This window comes from Nothobranchius furzeri, chromosome 8 (genome assembly GCF_043380555.1).
Source record: "Nothobranchius furzeri strain GRZ-AD chromosome 8, NfurGRZ-RIMD1, whole genome shotgun sequence".
In the NCBI taxonomy this organism is placed as follows: Eukaryota; Metazoa; Chordata; class Actinopteri; order Cyprinodontiformes; family Nothobranchiidae; genus Nothobranchius; species Nothobranchius furzeri.
In genome coordinates this window covers 52,148,825-52,168,913 of record NC_091748.1, presented here as the reverse complement: position 1 = coordinate 52,168,913, position 20,089 = coordinate 52,148,825, and the positions used below count along the sequence as shown (strand labels likewise).

The 20,089-nt window shown below is 46.3% G+C and overlaps 1 protein-coding gene across 1 annotated transcript in view; it reads left to right on the top strand.

The window, feature by feature from the left end:
• Nucleotides 1-9,728: 9,728 nt before the first annotated feature.
• The window catches only part of lingo3a (leucine rich repeat and Ig domain containing 3a), a 57,713-nt gene continuing 47,352 nt past the window's right edge, over nt 9,729-20,089 (top strand). Inside the window, exons 1-2 of the mRNA XM_015974919.3 lie at nt 9,729-10,172; nt 10,257-10,395. The gene's annotated coding sequence lies outside the window, so the exon portion shown is untranslated. The remainder of the gene's footprint in view (nt 10,173-10,256; nt 10,396-20,089) is intronic.

Below are 20,089 nucleotides of genomic sequence, written 5' to 3'. Positions count from 1 at the left end.
TGCCATCCACGGCCCCGGCGGCGGGCGTCCAGAATCTTGCGGACGGTGTAGACGGGGTCCCCATCGACATCTCGGGGCGTCGGCACCCGGGCCGGAGGCGGATGGAGAGGAGAAGACACCACCGGCTTGAGCTGTGAGACGTGGAATACCGGGTGCACCTTAAGAGTGGAAGGGAGGCGCAGCCGGTAAGCGACCGGACCGAGGACATCTCGGACTGGGAAGGGCCCCAAAAAGCGAGGCGACAGCTTCCTGGAACCAGCCGGAAACCGGAGGTTTGCGGTAGAGAGCCAAACCCGGTCACCAGGCTGGAACACAGGGCCGGGCCGGTGGCGGCGGCGGTGTTGTCGGGAGTACTCCGTATTAGCCCGGGTGATGGCGGCGCGAGCCCTGATCCAAGTGAGACGGCAGCGGCGGACCATATCCTGAGCCGCCGGAACCTCCACCTCCGGCACCTGATGGTCGAAAAGAGGGGGCTGGTATCCATAGCAGGTCTCAAAGGGCGATAGACCCGTGGCGGAGGACGTCTGGAGGTTGTGAGAGAGCTCCGCCCATAGGAGGTAACGAGGCCAGGTGGACGGTTGAGACGAGGCGAAGCAGCGTAAGTAACGCCCAAGCTGCTGGTTTGCTCTCTCCGTCTGACCATTAGTCTGGGGATGATAGCCTGACGACAGACTGGCGGAAGCGCCCACCAACCGACAGAAAGCCTTCCAGAAACGTGAGATGAACTGAGGCCCTCTGTCAGACACCACGTCCTGGGGGAATCCGTGGAGCCTCACCACATGATCGAGGAGGAGCTCCGCCGTTTTCTTAGCCGTGGGGAGCCCTGCCATAGCCACTAAGTGCACAGCCTTCGAAAAGCGGTCGGTGATGGTGAGGATGGTGTCCAGGTGGTCGGCAGCGGGAAGCCCCGTGACAAAGTCCACACCTATGTGCGACCACGGCCTTTTAGGCACAGGGAGCGGTTGCAATTCCCCGGCTCCAGGTTGGGTGGTGGACTTAGACCGGGCGCAAGTGTCACATGCAGCGGTGTATTCACGCACGTCCTTTCTCATAGAGGGCCACCACAGGGCCCGGCGGAGGAACTGGAAGGTACGAGCCTGGCCTTGGTGTCCCGCGAGCCGTGAACTATGCCCCCACCTCAAGGCCTCCTGTCGACACACGGCCGGAACGTAAAGGCGGTTAGGAGGCGTCTCTGGGGGCGCCGGGTCCGCCGGGAGAGCCGCCCGGATGGAGGCTTCCAGGGGCCATTGCAGGGCGGCCAAGAACCGTTCGGTCGGGAGGATGGACCTCGGTTCAGGAGGCCTTGGATCCTGGGTGTGTTGACGGGACAGGGCGTCCGCCTTGAGGTTCTTTGAGCCGGGGCGGTAGGCGATGTGAAAGTTATAAGGTTCGAAAAAGAGGGCCCACCGGGCCTGACGAGGGTTGAGTTGGCGAGCGGTCTGAATATGGATGAGGTTCTGATGATCAGTCCAGATTAGAAAAGGAGTGGGGGTACCCAGGAGCCACTGTCGCCACTCCTCCAGGGCCCACTTTATCGCCAACAATTCCCGGTCCCCGACCCCATAGTTCTGCTGGGCAGGAGAGAACTTCCGGGAAAAGAATGCGCAGGGATGGAGTTTGGAGTCCTGGCCACGTTGTGACAGTACGGCTCCCGCGCCCGTCTCAGAGGCGTCCACCTCCACAACGAAAGGCCGTGTTAGGTCCGGGTGGAGGAGGATGGGCTCGTTTACAAAGCGGCGGACCAGCTCATGGAAGGCAGCAACGGCCTCCGGGGAGAGGCGGAAAGGGCGAGGCTGATTGGTTGTTTTCGTCAGGGAAGTTAATGGTGACGCCAGGGCGCTGAAGTTGCGGATAAACCGGCGGTAGAAGTTGCAGAACCCCAGGAAACTCTGCAACTGCTTCAGGGTCTTGGGTAGTGGCCACTGCGCGACCGCCTGAACCTTCTGTGGGTCCATGCGCAGGCCCTGGGAGGAGATGATGAATCCCAGAAATGAGGTGGACTCCTGGTGAAAAGCACACTTCTCCAGTTTACAGAATAAGTCGTGCTCCAGGAGGCGTGACAGAACGGCTCGAACATGCTGGGTGTGTTCCTCGGCCGTGCGGGAGTAGATGAGGATGTCGTCCAAATAAACAAAAACCCAACGACCCAGCATGTCACGGAGGACATCAGTGATGAAACGCTGGAAAACGGCAGGGCTGTTGCAGAGGCCGAAGGGCATGACCAGGTACTCATAATGTCCAGTGGGTGTAATGAAAGCGGTTTTCCACTCCTCTCCTTCCTTTATGCGGATGAGGTTGTATGCACTGCGGAGGTCCAGCTTGGTAAACAGTGTGGCTTGGGCAGTGGCGTCCAGAGCCGTGCTCATTAAGGGAAGAGGATGGCGGTCCCTGATGGTGATTTTATTCAACCCACGATAGTCTATACAGGGCCGGAGGTCACCTTCCTTCTTCTTCACAAAGAAGAACCCTGCCGCCCCAGGAGACGTGGAATGTCGGATAAACCCCTTCTGGAGAGCCTCATTGATGTAAGCGTCCATCGCCTGGGTCTCTGCCGGGGAGAGCGAGAACAGCCGACCCCGAGGCGGGGTGGTTCCGGGCTGAAGCCTGATCTCCAGATCGTAGGGGCGATGAGGAGGCAGCTTGGTGGTAGGCTCCTTTGCAAAGACCCGAGCCAGATCGTGGTATTGGGGTGGAAGGAGTGTTAAATCCACGTCCTTGGGTGGTGTCTCCCTAGGCTGTGATCCTGGAGACGGATGATGAAGGCGACAGTTAACACCCCATGCCATGACTTTACTGGTGGACCAGGAGATGTGAGGGTCGTGGAGGCGGAACCAGGAATGACCCAGAATGAGAGGAGTCGTAGGGGCGTGAATGACAACGAAATGAAGGGTCTCTACGTGTTCTCCGATGGTCATCCGGAAGTTCTGGGTTCGGTGCGTGATCGGATATGGCATGAGAGGGCGCCCGTCCACTGAGGTGACGGGAACGGGATGATCGAGGAGGGTGAGTGGAATCTTGAGCCGGTTGACCAACCCCTGGTCGATAAAGCTTTCTGCAGCTCCGGTGTCGAGGAGGGCCACCAGGGGGACCGGTCCTTGGCTCAGCTGGAAGGAGACCGAGAGGGTGGTGTGATGAGGAGCTGCATGAGTGGAAACTCCGAGTGAGGCAGCTCCTACACCGACCCGGAGGGACCGTTTCCCGGGCGTATGGGGCATGTTGCACGGGGATGACCCAGAGCCCCACAATAGGCGCATCGTCCCTCCTGAAAACGGCGCGCCCGTTCCTCGGGGGGCAAATGACCCAGTTGCATGGGTTCCTCCATGGGTTGGTTCTCCTGACGGCGGGGGAAAGTTCGGGATTGTACGGGAACCGCCCTCACTCCTGGTCTGGTGAGGAGGCAGCGGTCCAGCTGGAGAGCCAGGTCAACCGCCTGGTCCAGGGTGGTTGGAGCCTCGTGACCAATCATGCCCTCACGGATGCGGGGTGACAATCCCTCCAAGTACACAGCCTTCACCGCGGCATCACCCCAGGTTAGACGGGCAGCGGTGGTCCGGAAGCGTGAGGTGAATTCGGCCACGGTCTGAGAGCCTTGTCGAAGCTGGAGCAGGCGTGTCTCATCTGCGACCTCGCTGCTGGGATGAACGAATGCCTTCTTCAGTTCTTTCACGAAGGCTTCATAGTCGTTGCAGACTGGGGACTTCTGATGGTACAGAGCAGCCGCCCATTCACCGGCTCGCCCAGTCAGCAGGGAGGTTAACAGAGCCACGCGAGAGCAGGAAGTCGGGTAGCGTGCCGGCTGACACTCAAAAGTCATTGACAGAACGGCCAACATGCTCTCCGGGGATCCTTTAATCCCATCCCATTTCTCTGGGAGACTTAGATACGGCTCCACCACGTTAGGAGTGGCAGATGACTGTCGTTGGAGGGCTGAGGAGAGTTGGACTACCAGTTCGGTGACGGAATCGAGTTTGGATGCGAGGCGATCAGTAACAGCACGCAGCTGATTGTTCTCCACACGGAGTTGGGCGTTGTCCGCCTCCTGGCGTTCTACTCGGCTGAGCAGCTGCGCTACCTCAGCTCGCAGCTGTGCGATCTCCGCTGGGTCTACTCGGGACTCAGTCATCCTGTCAGGTTCGATGGGCTGAGCTGGAGTGGTTATGAGACCCAGGCGCGGAGAGAATGGTGGATGGAGACTGATATGTGGCAGCGTGGGAAGTTCTCTTCCCGTATGGTTCGTAGAGTTAGTGTCTTAGGTCTTAGAATGGCTTGGCGTCTATCGTTAGATGATGACTGAGTGCCGGCTCCGCTGTGACAGGTCCTTAAATAGGCTCAGCGGGATGACGTCACCGGGAAGCGTCGGTGACAGGCATGCTGGGAACTGGAGTGCAGCGCCAGCCCGGCCCGCAGAGGAGGTTAAGAGGAGGAGTTCATGACAGCAAGATCCTGATTTGTTTAAAATAGTCACAGAGTCACTTTAAGCTCCTCAAATCGTTCTGCTCAGAACCCTCAACTTAAAAATGTGGAAAAACAAGCAAACAAACCAATGAACATAAAATGGTTCAGTATTCCACAGCTCCTAGTATGACGTCATGTTTTGTCCACGGTTGTTTGGAGTTTTCTGAAGCAGCAGGAGGTTGTCCCCACCATGAAAGGGACAACAGTTAATGCTTGATTGTGTTTGCAGCCACCTGGCTTGCCATCCTCCTCTCTGCGGTCTGGCTGTGGTACACGGATGCAGCAGCTGTTGCTCTGATAGGCTGGTGGCGGGCTGCTGGCTTTGGGGTTTGATCTGCATCTTATTTTTAGAGCAAAACAGTGAACCTCGACCTATTTTCTAAGGACAAAAAAAATTATCAGATGTCAAAATTCAGAGAAATATCTTCTCTTATGTTTATTATCTGAGCATTAACTCAATAATACCTCATACCTAAACACACATTTCACACATTCAACCCTGACTGAGGCGAAGAACCAGCATGGGTGTGGAGATGATCGTTTTAACCCTCTCAGGCTCAAAATAAGTTTTGATAAAAGGACGAACAACGAAGTCCTTCAGAGGTACTTTTGAGTTATAAAATGCTCATCAAATACGTATGTGGAGTAACCAGGTAGGTAGGTTTTAACGTTGCAAATCTGCAACTCCTGCCTCCAGAGGGTTAAAAGGTAAACTGGTGATTTGTCTCTTTATTTGACCAAGAAAACCTTGGGACAAGAGCATTTGACTTGTGATTAAAAACTCACGAACTTTACTTTTTGGTCCAAAATGGTTCCTTCAGTATAAACCAGTTTTTAATTCATCATATATGAATGTGAGCTAAAGCCAGTAGGGAACTTGTGGTAAATGTAATTATCCTACTTTGTTATTTTTTTTAATACAAACCTCATAATGTATTTTTCTGTTTCAAGAAATTGTATTTACTTTCATTCACTGGTTTTAAATGTTTAAACATTTCTGTATGATCCACTTCTGCAGCTAAACCCAAGGCATTATATTGACAAGCGACTTTAAAGGGTTCAAGACTTATTTAAAAATTGTTTACAAAACCTGGAGAAGGCATTTTAATCTTTTTTATAGAATTCATTTCCATGAAGGGCTTCTTCAGTGGTGGAGGCTCAGGCAGGCTGTATACAAACTACTGCCAGCTGCTCCCTCTCTGTTGGACTTTGGTACTGCACGTTACTTCCACGATTTAGATCCGGGGCTTTTCATAAAACATCCGGGGCTTCAGCCCAATAGCCAGGCCTAACGCCGCCCCTGATTAGATGTTCATCTGATCTGTAGTGATTCTGTTTTCTAAACTAAAAATACACATTAAAAAAGGATGTGTGCATTTTCTCCTGTTTCTGCTGCAGATTAACCTTCACTTTACATCAGTTTGATGTCAGTCACTGAACTTTTTCAGGAACAGACAAGCTCAGATTCCCAGTTTGATATTTGACCTGTGCTTTAGGGGCCAGATAAAACCCACACCTCTGATCTACCTCTGATGCATCCACTTCACTCAGCCCACTCAGCCCTGATGAAGGGAATCAGCCTGAATTATTCAGTAGGCAAAGAGAGGCTGTTCAGATAATCCTAATCAGCTGGTGAACACGTACCAGGTCATGAAATCTGCACCTGAAAAGTTCTGTATCTTTTGGGTTGGAACTAAAACATCAGAAAATCTGAGGCTATGAGTGTCTCCTGTTTTCTAGTTGTTCCTTCATACCATGCCACCTTTACAGGAAAAGAAATAACAGTTTTACTTGAGTTTCACACAAGAAAAGAGACTTGCAGTTTCCCCCATGTGACATTGTGTCCATTTCCATATAAAACGTTCATGTTGTTTGTTTAAGGTTTGTACATTTTTCTAGCCGTAAAGCAGGATTCTGCCCCCCATGGGGACAGAAATAGACTTATATATTCCTGTACATCTGTAACCATTTCCATAACACCCACTGTACATCAATTCAGAACCACCTATTAAAGGCAACCTGCTTGTTTTTGGACTGTTGGATAAACCTGCACCGTCTTAGTGAGAACTCACAAAGTTCTTTAGATGGTTTCAAACTGAGAGTTTTTTTTCTGAAAGGCCAAAGTGAAAACCTCTAGTGAGCTCACAAAGTTAACAAAGGGGCAATCTTTGTGTGTTCAGATGTCAGAAATGATGTTAAAATAATTAAAACAAAGTAAATAATCCCATGTTTAACTCGAGGGAGCAGATTGTTGTTTTACTACAGTTATAGAACCTTTACCTACATTTTCTTCAAGGCACTCGAGGAGAACAGACACCTCTCTTTCGCTCCCTTATCTTTTTTTCCCAAGGCTCTTTGTCCTGTCTGCCCACAGAGTGCTTCTCTGCATTTCTTCTGAAAAACTCTATTTTTACTAACCATGGATTTGATAAACTGGTCATTCAACGCGATTGATAAGATTTTTTCAACAATGAGAACGGAGCAGGGGGCTCCCACATGTCCACAGGGGACACACCCGGTGGGATATATGCTGGATTCCTGGAAGGAGTGGAAGATCATATGCCTCAGCCAGCTGTTCATTGAGGATAGCACCCACGGAAAGCACCGTCCATGTGGAGACTTCTCAGACTGGGACGTTACTCGAGGTGAGTTGTAAGCTGGACAATGTTCTAGCTGCGATACCGGTATTAGTGCGCAAAATGGATGTCATCTCAGAGAGGGTCACTGGACGGTATGGACAGGTTTAAAAACCTAAAATTGGCTTCACTGAAGGACTGGATTGATCCGTTTAAAGACTGAAGGCAGAGAGGAAAATTATCTCAGCCTGACCCAAACAAATTCTTGCTATCTGAATCTGACGCCCTGGTAGCCTTGAGCGGCAAACAACAAACCCTCACGAAGGAATGCAGATAGGTGCTGTGACAGATGCCCCCCCCCCCCCCCCCTGCCTTAGGATTGGTGGACTTCTGCCTGGCGAGGTCATCAATCTGCAGGAGTCAATGTGCTCTTCTCTTCTCCCAAGATCTCCCTCCCACCTGTGACTGTACAGTAGATGAGCGCCGTAGATGGCTGCTCTCGCTGGGGTAAAAGGGATCCCAGCCCCCCCCCCCCCGACACACACACAAACACCTTCCTATTGGAGTCTCATGTTATGTTGTGTTGTCTGAAGTCTGTTGCATATTTGTTGAGGTGTTTTTTGTAGCGCAAAACTGCTCTCCTGGTGGGAGGGTACCTGTGAAGTGCCTTTTTTCCCTCCACCTGAACCAATCCTCATGTAACCCTCTTATCTCTATCAAGGTAGCGCGACTCAGGGTTGCGAATGACCACAGTCACCAATTCTTGTCATGTGTCTTGCCCATGTATGTCTGATCTCTGAATTGTGTGTAGTGATACTCTAATTTCCCTCTGGGATTAATAAAATATTGATTGATTGATGATTGATTGATTGATTGATTAATTGATCTTTGGATTTCAGACTTATTTATTTAGCATTTTCTGTCTTTTTACTACACCGATTTTCAGATCTATAGACCTTTTTCTGAAAGGCCCAAAGCAACTATTAGTGAAAGTTTCTGAGCTCATTCTTAGTTTTGTGTTGACTTCCACAATTCAGTCAAATCCAAAGAGGATTAAGTTTACACAGTCTGTGACTGACATTAGTCTGTAGGGTAAAAACATTTATATTTTTCTCTGCAGGGCAATCCCCATAGACTAAAACTGTAATTGTTGGAATTGATTCCTTCATCTCCCTGAATTTAATCGCGTTGTCTTTGGCAATAGGAAAATAAATTGGCCTTTTGCAGCAGGACTGTATTTATTTTTATTATATATATGAATTTTGTATTTTTATAATAATTAAACACAGAAGGGGGGAGATGTTGGCAGCACTGTTGCCTTGCAGCAAGATGGTTGCAGGTACAAATCCCGGCTGGGGCCCCTCAGCGTGGAGTTAGCATGTTCTCCTCATGCATTTTTCTGGATGCTCCCCCTCAGTCCAAAAAAACAAAAACCAAACATGCATGCCAGGTAACTGGCAACCCTAGGTGTGAGTGAGTGTGTGAATGTTTGTTTGTCTCTATGTGTCCCTGTGAAGGACACGTGAGCTGTCCAGGGTGTCCCCACTCCCAGCCTCCTGCCTGATGACAGACGGAGAGACACCAGCTCCCTTCAGCCCACAGAGTGATTCTGATAATGAGTGAGTGAGTGAGTGAGTGACAGGGAGGAGTTTTAATTGAAAGCTTTAAATCAAATTACACAAGAATGCAGTTTAACACAAGCAGACTAACGGTGATGCTGCAGCCATCATGATGTTAGCCACTTGTTTGCATTCTGATGTTTAAGAATTTTTATTGTGGGAGTCACGCAGTCAACTTAACCACATTGGAGACCGTATTTGTTTGGCTGCTGGACAGAAAGTGTAGGAGGTTTATTTTCAGAAGTACCTCCAGTACACGGGTGAAACTACATATTCTAGTCCGGAGAGAGGATAAAAGATGAACTTTGACTTATTATCGATGTGCATTTTATCAGCTACTCTCCATTCATGAGTTCAACAAGGTCACGTAGATCAGTTTGAATAATATTTTTTTCCTCATACTCTGGCCTTGAATAGCTGAATAGATAACAGGAGACCAGGTTTTGGGTTGGGGTATTCATTCACTCCTAAACACTCTGGTGTAGCCTCGAGGTGATGGGCTCTAGGCCACAAAGAACGGCAGACGGGTCACCTCCTGCTGGAGTGTATGTGCAAACAAGAAAGAAACCAGAATAAGAAATTGCACCACAATATTTCATCAGCTCATGACAGCTCCCTATCAGAAGACTCTTCAGCTTAGCTTCACACCCATGGCTTTATGTCATGTAGTCCACAACTTTCATGTTTTTTACCTGCTGAGAAGCATTTGTGTCCTGATGGTCATTAGAAGGCCAGACTAAGGGTGAAAATACACCATTAGATGCCATCATAATTTTTTAATGCAGCTTTTCTGCAGCAATATGACGTCATTATCAGTGTAGTGAATTTTCATGCTAAGATTCTCTAAAGCATGAGTGTGTGATTGAACACGTGCATGTGCGGGCTATTTCTGCAAGTTGTTTTAATAGGTCAGTCACGTACGTTTTATGGTGAAATAACACTTTACAGTACCATCAATTTACCATTTTTAGCTTCTCATAACAATTAAAATATCAGTCTTTTGTCAATATTTTTATGTTTTTATTTTTTCTGCATAACAAAATCAAAGGGACACATGCATAACTCCTAGTTTCAACTTTTTATTGTATGCGCATGTTTCTTTTTGTTCCATAATTATTTCCACACACGCGTCTTTTTTCAGATGAAGCTGGTAACATTTTCAAATTTCTTAATATTTCCACTGGTCTTGAATGCAGCATAAAGCAACACGAGAGAGAGAGAGAGAGAGAGAGAGAGAGAGAGAGAGAGAGAGAGAGAGAGAGAGAGAGAGAGAGAGAGAGAGAGAGAGAGAGAGAGATGAGCCCCTCTGAAGAGCAGCCGGGTTTCCTTACAGACGAACACACACACCACGCTCTATATCCCCCCATCACACACACATGCCAGCGCACTCACTCTCATGCAACCCAATAACCGGAGCATCATCATCTCAAGCTGCCCGCCGCTGCCGGTGGCAGCCCTCACCGCTTCCCCCTAAACACACGGTGCTCCCGCCGCTTCCCTTCTGCACAAAGGAGACGAGAAGGTGGTTCTAATTTTTGAGACTGATATTTAGTCAGTTGAGCCGCATAAATAGGTGCAGTGACTGTTTTCCTGCTGCTGTTGGAAGGAGGAAGAGGAGGAGGAAGCTGCGCGTCTGGAGAGGCTGGAGGAGGAACGCCATCCTGCGCAGCGCAGAGGGATCCATCCGAGACAAGTGATCGGAGCGTCTCTATGAACCAGAAGCACGGTGCAAGTTTAGGTCCTGGGTGAGTCCGTCCTCCAGCTTCTCCCGCACACAAACGCAACATAAATCACGCACGCGCTGCTGATCGTCCTCCTGTTTGCTGCTGAGGATTTAGAGGAGCTGATGACAGCTCACCTCCTCGCGCGCCGTGGCGCAGTCCCAGCTGATCGATTTGATCTCTAACTCAGATTGACATCAGCTCTCGTTATCTCACGCTGCCCGTGCTTTCTCTGTCACCGCTGCGATAGTGCGCTTCTGCAGCCGTGCACAGCATTTCTCATCCCGTGACCAAGTTTCAAGAGACGTAAACGCTCGGTGGGACGGAGGAGGCAGCCTCTGATGGACCCCTGCAGTTACCTCAGTGTGACCACGGGACGTTTCTAAACCCATTAGCTCAGCTCTGCTCTTGATTTTATTACATCTCCGTTTGGACTCAAGTGATTATTCTAAGGGAGGCTTTCATTTCATGTCTTGTCTGCTACTGCTTTACTTCTTAACTCACATGCAAACAAACAGAGCAATTTAAGTGTTTGGTTTCAAGGACAAAAGAAAAGATTGCAGGGACATTTGGTGGTCCTTTTGTAGAAAGTTCATAGAGATGATGACACGAAGCTGGTTTAAAACTGCAGAACTGTTTTTGTACACAGACTTCCTAAATTGTCATCAGTTTATTTGAGCATCACTCAACCAGTAACAAAGATCCATATTTGGCATTAAAGACAAAGACAAAACACCCACATTTCCTCATTCCCACATAGCTGCAACAGAATAGTTCAGCTGGAATGTGTCATCTCAGACTTTGGTCCTGTGAAAATGCTCCACAGGAAAACGAGGCGCCCAAAACTAGTGTAGGGTTTGGTAAATCGAGAACTTTAATAGCTCAATATATATTACCTCTACTTATGACCAATAAGCTGGGATACTCTATCCAAATATAGAATATTACCCTGCCTGGTCTTTGTTGTGCTTTAATCAGAAGATTCTAGGATTCTTTATTTATTAAGGGATTGTACACACTTCGTTTTGATTCAGAAAACAGTCAGGTTTATAAAAGTAAGAATTTATTTTACAAACAATTAAAACATGACAAGTTAACTAAGCATTTACTGTGATGGATGGAACTAGATGTGATGTACGAATGAGATGTTGGTCAGAACTTCCGTATCTTGGAGAGCTGAATTCTGGATGTAAAAGAATTTGGTTTGCGTTAAGCTATGAGGTTGGTTATTATCAAAAACCACATCAGATGCAATCTCACTGTGTTCTACGTGCCCAAGTGGAGACGCCCTTTTCGGATCCGAGATGTCTGGGGGGTCGGAGGCCCTCAGGTACCGAAGTCCGTAGACTAACTTGCAGTACGACCAGGTCAGTCCAGAGTCATCTCCAGGTAACGACATGTTGGAACTAGTTTGCGTCTCAGGAATAGCTCTTAAGGAGTTGAACAAAGCTTGTTCTGCAGGAACTGTTTGCTGTATCAGCTTCGCAGGTGCAAAAAGGTTTTGACGACGTGTCAAAAGCTTTGGTGCGTTAAAGGGGTTTTTGCTTCAGGTGGCCGGCCTGAAGCTTCTCTACAACTGAAGAAACACCAGAGTGATCTGGTTTTAATGTTCTCATGTTATGATTGTGTAGCCAACCAGAGGTTGACAAGTTTGAGGATATTACCGAGAATCTCAGAGACACACCTTCTTTGATCCGGAGGCTCTGATCTGGGGCAAAGGCTAATTATGTGTCATGGATTTAAATTTACCTTACTTTGTTCTTGTGTGAGTGCAAATGTTATGACCTTGTCAAGTAAACATGTTGAAACATATATCATTGAGCACAGATTAATGAGCATTTCGTTATTTTATTATTATTATTATAAGTAGCAGTAAACAAACATTTATTTAATGATTATCTAGCTTGTAAATTTTAGAAGTTCATATTTAATTTTAAATATCTTCTTTCTTCTGTTCTTCTGTGAGGCGAGGAGACTTAGATAAAAGGGTTGCTCTGTGAGGGCCATTGGAAGGAGAGAATGTTGCTGTTATGATTTCGTTATCTCTGTCAGAGCTGCAGGCTCTGAGCTCCAGCTGGTGTGAGGACGGCAGGCTGATTTAAAGGGAGCACGTGCAGTCTCGTGTCTCCTTTTTGACCAGATGTTGAATGGTCAAACAGTACCTAAACTGACCGTTGCTGGACGTTACACTAGAAATGCAAGAGTTCAGGCTTCGAGAACACACACCGATTTCTGATTCTTGGGCAGTTCTGAGCTGCGGATATGGACTTTGACTGAATCCAGTTTGGAATGACTATTTGGTTAACCTGAAAATCTGGACTGTGGCCATGAATAAAATCAGATTTTTGAGTTTAAAATAAGGTACATTTTATTTCTTCAAAGAACTCATGAGAAAATGTCTAGACATCTGTCATGGCTCGAGGTATGTGTTTAACCCAAGACATGCAGAAACTGACTCGTGGAACTGGTTAAAGTAAAAGTCTTTATTATAAGGAGAACAAAAAGAGCACAGGGAAGTCCTGTGGAGTAGATCGCTTGCTCGAGTTCATTTAGAGTTCAGGGAGAACCAAGAGGGTGGGGGGAAGAGGCGAGAGAGCCGAGGTGAGCTCTGTTTAGTCCAGGTATGATCCGGGATTGGTGAGGCAGCGGAGAGGGTCCAAACAGGAACAACGGAGGAGGATGGGACGTGGTGAATGTAATCCAGAGTTCAAACAGCGAGGGTGAGGCAGGGTGTGTGGAGATCCTGCGAGAAGGCAAACAAACACCAGATGAGAGGGTAATCCAGAAAACGTAATCCAAATGCAGTCCGAGTTCAAAATCCAATAATATCCAGAAAGCGAATGTCAAAATAAGAGTTTCAAGAACAAGAGCGAGTGGCTGGGGCTACCTATACTGGTGCAATCATCCGGCGTAGTGAAGTGTCTCCATCCTCCTTTTATACCCGAGTTCCTGATCGGGAATCTTCTGCAGCTGCAAACCCCTCCGCTCCTCACCTGTGGAAAATCAGCCTGATAATGGTGAGATGGAAGATTTTGTCACTCACCTCGGCTCAGGAACATGACAACATCTTAATGAAATGTTTTAGAAGCTGACACTGGTTGCTCTTAGGTTGCAGTTTTTGCACCATTAGCGGAAGCCACATTATTCACATTTGAGTCCAACATGCTTTGCTTTGAGGTTGTTTCTGCAGGGGTCAAACTTGTTGTGTCTGTTGCTCCTTACAGATGAAAGTGTTGAAACTGTGACATCATAATTAATCTGTTATGGTTTGGTCATAAGCCAGGTTGTGTTCGATCACATGTATAAATATTTTGCACACAGTTGCACCAAAGAAATGAGCCAGTAATTGCAATTAGGTCAGTTTTCACAATGAGTGGCTTAAGCGGGGATCAGGCAAACTGAAAATCGTTTTTTTCTTCTTTTTCATTCTGATAATGCATATCTGCCATGCAGCAATAGAAAATCTGACATTTTCCCAGTTCATGAACTCATCATTGTTGGATGCTATTTTATGCTAGCAATAACAGATCTATCCATCACTCCGTTTTCATCCATATATCTGGGGTTGGGTCGTGGGGGCAGCAGCCTAAGCTGAGAGGCCCAGCCTTCCTTCTCTCCAGCCACTTGGACCAGCTCCTCCAGGGGAATCCCAAGGCACTCCCTGGCCAGCCGAGAGACATAGTCCCTCCAGCGTGTCCTGGGTCTTCCTTTAGGTCTTCTCCTGATTGGAGGTGCATGCCCGGAAAACCTCCGGACCCCCCTTTGGAGCCAGGCCCGGAGGTGGGGCATGTCGTTGAGCACCGGGTGGCCGGGCTTTTACCCATGGAGCCCGGCCGGACACAGCCCAAAGAGGAAACATGGGTTCCCTTTCCCATGGGCTCACCACTTGTGGTGGGGGCCAAAGTGGTCTACTTCCAGGGGAGCTGGGTTTCAGATCCTAGACGAGCTTCTTGGGGAGGAGCAAGATGTGAAGGGTATCAAGGGTTCTGCAGGTCTATAGTTGAAAATCTGAGAACTTGCAGCTGAGACAGGAAAACGCATGGATGCAGCCAAAACTGGCTTTGGGGATATGGTAAAATGTTCCAAAAAGTGGATTTTGCACAATATTTATTGCAGAAGAGACTATAAGCTGCTGAATTCTGACAATCAAAGCAGCTTTTGACAACAGTCCAGAAATGCAAATGTTTTGTTTACTTAATTCTTAAATCTGGTGCCAGTTGGTCTGTTTGAGATTGCAGAAAAACCTCCAGGGTGATTCACTAGACTCTGGAGTTGTGGTGCAATGCCTTACTGTTCCTACACCTGCAAATGTTTGCCATCTATCACACAAAACTCAACAAAGGGCTGAATTTTGAGGACGCAAATGTTGATCCAGCTGGAGAATCAATCATGCTTTGGACTTGCGTTACAACTGGTATTACAGTAAATATTTGACTATGAGGAAAAAAGTAAATACCCACAAAAGTCTGAGGGCAAGCTTGGCACTATTTGTAACAATGGCAAACAAAACACGCTGAAAAGAGGAGAGCTTACAGGATAATGATCTGAACACAAAAACTAGGAATTTCACATGAAGAGCGGAACTTGGCTGGCTGCTTAAAGCATTTCAAAGGTCTGATGCTGGGGTTTTGTGTGATAACTGATCATGCAAAGAGCTCAAAACTCTGATTCAAGCTATTTCTTCTCATCTTGAAAGCATAAAAGTTGGAGATAAAAACTATTCTGCTCAAACATGATGAAAGGAAGTGTCATTTTTAAATAAGACCCTTTTAAAGTAATCAGATGCTATGCCGACTATGTTCTCTCACTCCATATGCTATCTATAGATTCCTGCTTGTCGAGAGCAGTTACAGTCCAAGCATTGGCAGGAAAAGAAAGTACTGAAGAGAAAACAATCATGCAAAAGCACTTAATCGTACCCGAGGTGCCACTTAGCCTCCTTATTTGACAGATTGATGTGTCGGTAATGAAATGTGTGCTGACAGGAGTGTGTGTCCCTCAGAGGGCTCTGTTGAATCAGGCCTGTTAGTCTCACCCATTACGACGCCAACGCTTACCTTCTCATTTTGATCCTTTGTGTTTCACATAAAGCTGCTGCCCGAGCTCAGCGGTGACATTACCTCCCTGCTGACACCCCAACAACATCATTGTTTTCAGTTCAGGAGTATTTATGAGGGCTGTAAAGCGGAGATGCATCTGCTGTCAGCAAGATAAGGGCATCGCTGCTGTTTCAAGGGAAGGATGGTGCAAAGGGAGGGCGAGGATGGAGGGAAGCAGGGGAGGGGGAGGAAGTGCAGAAGAGGAGAAGAGAGCCTGGTACCTGCTTACGCTGATGTGTGTGTGTGTGTGTGTCCTGGTTGTCCTCCCACTCACTGACTGGTGTAATGACATTATAGATGTAGCTGTACCCTTAATGTAGAGCTTAGACAGCATCTGGACCATGCAGGTTTTTTAATTTCCAAACATGATCGTTTCATTTGACATTTGTTGGGACTGCAGTGGCCGCTGACCCTGTTTTCTTCTATATGTGGTGCTCAAACTTTTTAAACTATGATATAAAAGCATGTTAAAGGTGTGAGTTCATTTTTCATGTTGCATTTGCATTTTTTTCCACTTACCAGTTATTTGTTGTTGAACCAGGGTGTGATAGCCATTTGTCTACTTATGTAAACCATTAACATTTGCAAGATTGTTTTTCTTCTTTTTTATATGTAAAATATTCTGATGATAATTGGTATTTTTAATTTTCTGCAAATCGTTTTTGCTTTAATACCAGGTGCGACTTTGATCTGGAAACAGGTAAAAATCTGTTATAATTTAGAGAATTTTATTGCTTCAGAGACACTGAATCAGTATCAATCTAAGCATTCATAACTCTTAAATCGTTGTTTTTCTTTGTAACCATTGATCTTGTAGCAAACTAATGTATCTGTTTAAATGCAAGTTTTAGCCGACTTTAATTGTTTTCTTGCTGCTCCGCATTATTCACACAGACTTCCTGACAGGTGCAGACTATGTTAGTGTCTCTGGCTGGCTGCCTGAGAAATGACTCTAATTGGTGACCTTAGTGAGTCATTCTTAAAGCACATCTCTAACTGACATTTAGGGAAACAGGACCCGAGTGTCTTTGGTGCTAATTGAGGGCAAATATAAAAGTTTTTACACAGAATTTCTGCTGCAGCATCTCTCTGGTGGAAAATGTGCTGAGGCTCATGACAAATTAGCAATAGGCAGCATGGAAATAATGTGTTGCATGCTGCAGTTTGTCATTTCCCTGCCATTTATTTGTGTGACTAATATAGTCATGAGCAGCTACGGAGATTTGTGTATTTCTTTATGAGGGTTTTTAAATCTGACTGAAACATGGACCAAAAGGTCAAGCAAGGAACTGTTGAAACCAGAGCAGCTGAAGGCCAATTTATACATGCCATCTTTTACCCAATAAAACATTTTTTTAAAAGGGACACTAGGCAGTTTTGGTTTACTTTTAGCACCCCCTGGTGTCTGTTTGTAGAATCGAAAGCAAAACCTATCACTTCGCTGTGTGTTAGTCTTTTTAACACCTTAATCTAACAGCTGAAAGGTTTCCCAGCCTTCCTTAGTGTCTACAGGATTTATCACTAAATTTAACAAATCAGCTGTGTTCATGGTCTAAAACATGCAGGAAACATGCTGGAACAAGACTACAGCGCCAGGTATGTCAGCTCAATGTTTTTCTACGCCCAACAGACTGGAGCAACTCTGAAGTTGCAAGTGGAATACTCTGGCCACAGGGAGTGATAATGGCTGGGTATAGGCTTTCACTAACCCTGTAAAGGGTCATTTTAGCACATACTGGCTCAAGAAAATGATTTAAATATATGAAAATGTTGCAAAATGTCTCTTTAACATCTACATCACTAGCTATTAGGTTTTTGAAGCAAACTAAACAAAATAAAGAAAAGAAAAATGTTTCTTAATTGCATGTATTAGATTGAGCTTCAAAAATCTGTTTACTGTTAATGAGAAATAGTTTTATTTTAGTAGTGGTATTATTCACTTATACTTGTATAAAAACACAATCACGTGTATGAAGGAGCTCTGCGTATGACTGCAGTTTCTTATGAAATAAAACCCTTGATGTTTCATTTTCAAACTTTTTTGACAGCTTCTGTGCCTCACACCTCTATGGGCCCTCCAGTAGGAGGGAGCCCGCAGATTGGGAACCACCAGAGGTGTCACATCACAGATATTAGTCAGGTAGAAGGATAGGTACCTGGGTAACAGGTGTTGAGCCAACACATTCTCACTCCCAGCGCATCAAAAACAAACGCTTGGTCAGCCACCCTCCGTGTCTGATGCCAAAAGTGCCCTTTTTCGTCACTTGTGTGCGAAAAGGGTTTTTCCCCTTTTCTGACTGCAGATCCCAATGCAGCGTAAAACTGACGCGATGGGATGTCCGCAGCCAGGGCACCAAACAAGCTCATTGTACTTCATCGTAACCTTATCCTCTTGTTGTTTAACCTTCCCCTCACCCCTATCCTAACCTTAACCATCTTGCTAGCTAACACGCTAGTGACGTGTCGGTCACTCTAAAAGCCGGCTCTATGAAGTGAACGGCGAGAGCCACCTCGTCATTGGTCGGGATTGGACAGAGCCAATGCGAGGGGGAGATTTCAACTACCAAGGTGAAGGTTAACGGTAGAGGGCATTTGTAACCTCCCCCCTCGCCAGATGGTATGTTCTAACTTTCCCCTTGGGAGGCAAATACGAAAATTCACAGTCAAAATGCATAGGAAACAAACGCTTGATCACAGTGAGAGTAATGTTTTAGGTAGCAAGAGGGTTAAGGTTAGGATGAGGGACAGGGGAAGGTTATAAATAGTGAAACGTTAAGGTTTAGGTGCGGTTAAATGAGCTGGTTCGGTGCCACATCAGCAGACATCCCATTGCATCAGTTTTACCCTGCATTGGGATCTGCAGTCAGAAAAGCCTTTTCGCACATAAGTGACAAAAAAGGGGACTTTTGGCTTCAAGGGTCTGACGCGGAGGGTGGCTGACCAAGCGTTTGTTTTTGACGCGCTGGGAGTGAGAACGTGTTGGTTGAGCAATGTGGGACACACCAGGGTACCTGCATCTGACCTTTGAAAATACACATGCACGAACATTAAAGAACCATCTGTGAACTATTGAGCATTAACACGTGTTTCATGGAGTGGAGATATGAAAAGGAAACTACAAGTACTGTAATGGTGCAAAAAGTCACACTTGAAAGGCACACTATCAATAATCTTACTGGAATGTACATCCAGCAGCTGCAAGGATCTGAGAAGACAACTAGAAACAATTACATTGTCTAAATACAGCGTTCGTTAGTTCTGAATGAACGATTGAATGTCCTGGTTGGACTGTGGCATAGTTTATGTCATGTAAGTGTTTAATGGTGTAGATACCAATATGGAGTCAGAAGGGTAGGTGTTTCAAATCACCTTGCCTGCAATTATTCTCCATTGGGTTTTTGTTTGGTATTTTTTTTACACAACAAGCCAAAATAGGAGCAATGAGATAACTTTAGTAGTAAAAAGTCAGCTTATAGAAAAGTATTCCAGTGAAGTAAAAATACCCTAATTAAAGTAACAAAGTATTTCCATTTAAAAGTTAACTAAATATTCTGGTCAGCTTCCTTTTTGTCTTCTTGGGTTTGCCAATCCTAAAACAAAAGGAAGTGCTAAACATTTGCATTTTCATAAGGTTATCAAACTCGTAAGTAGCCAATAATGATGTGAAAGATCAGAATAATTCTTCACCGATAAACATGTTACATGTGCAACTGAAACTGTCCTCAGAAACCATGTGACTTAACTTTACATTAGCTCACATCCTGTTTTATGATTTCACTCATTTATTCCATGGAGAAACACTTCTCGGACCTCCTTCACCCATTATTTAGATAAGGCAGGATGGATGTCTTACACTTTTCTAACACCTTTCTGTCTTTTTTTAAGTGTTTTTCCGCCTCCTGACCTGTAACTGAGCAAAACTAACCCATTTAACCCCGGGATCAGGGACTGGTCTTTCACTGGGCCAGCTTAAGAGCACTGAGCAGCGGCATAAGAATAAAACCCAGATAGGAAGTGATGGAGTGAAAAGAAAAAGCTTTTTGGATGCTACATTTTTCATGATTTTCAGGTCTCTAGATGAAAGAATGTGTGTTGAGATGGTTGTGGCGTTACATAAGTACTAAAAGGGAAGCGGAGACATCTGAGTGTAGGTGAGCGTGTAAACACACCAGAGGACTTCGGGGATCAGAGAACATACTTTGTTTCTTGCATGGAGTCGCTTTGTTGGCTCTATGTTTTCTACCTGATAATAACCTTTGACCCTTTGGAAACCTGTGCCAAACAGCAGAAATGGTGAGTAAGACTTTACCAGCTCTGGTGTTTGTGATCTGATGCTTTAAATCGTGACAAGCTGCATTATGGGATGAAGACCATCGTTTCAGGAAGTTTATATACTTGTCAAGCTCTCCGCCTCATTTCTCTTTATGTATACTTATTGCTGCTGGCAGCTTGACGTGCAGCCACTGGACAGCCATAAAACAATATTCTTCAGTGGGGATTACGGCTAAGATAGCTGAAGAAAATGGAGCTCAGGGCTGGCGCCAAGACTCTCCTCAGGACCGTCACACCCACAGCTTCTCAGGATTTAAGAGCCTCATCCTGCGCTGCTTTGTTACCAT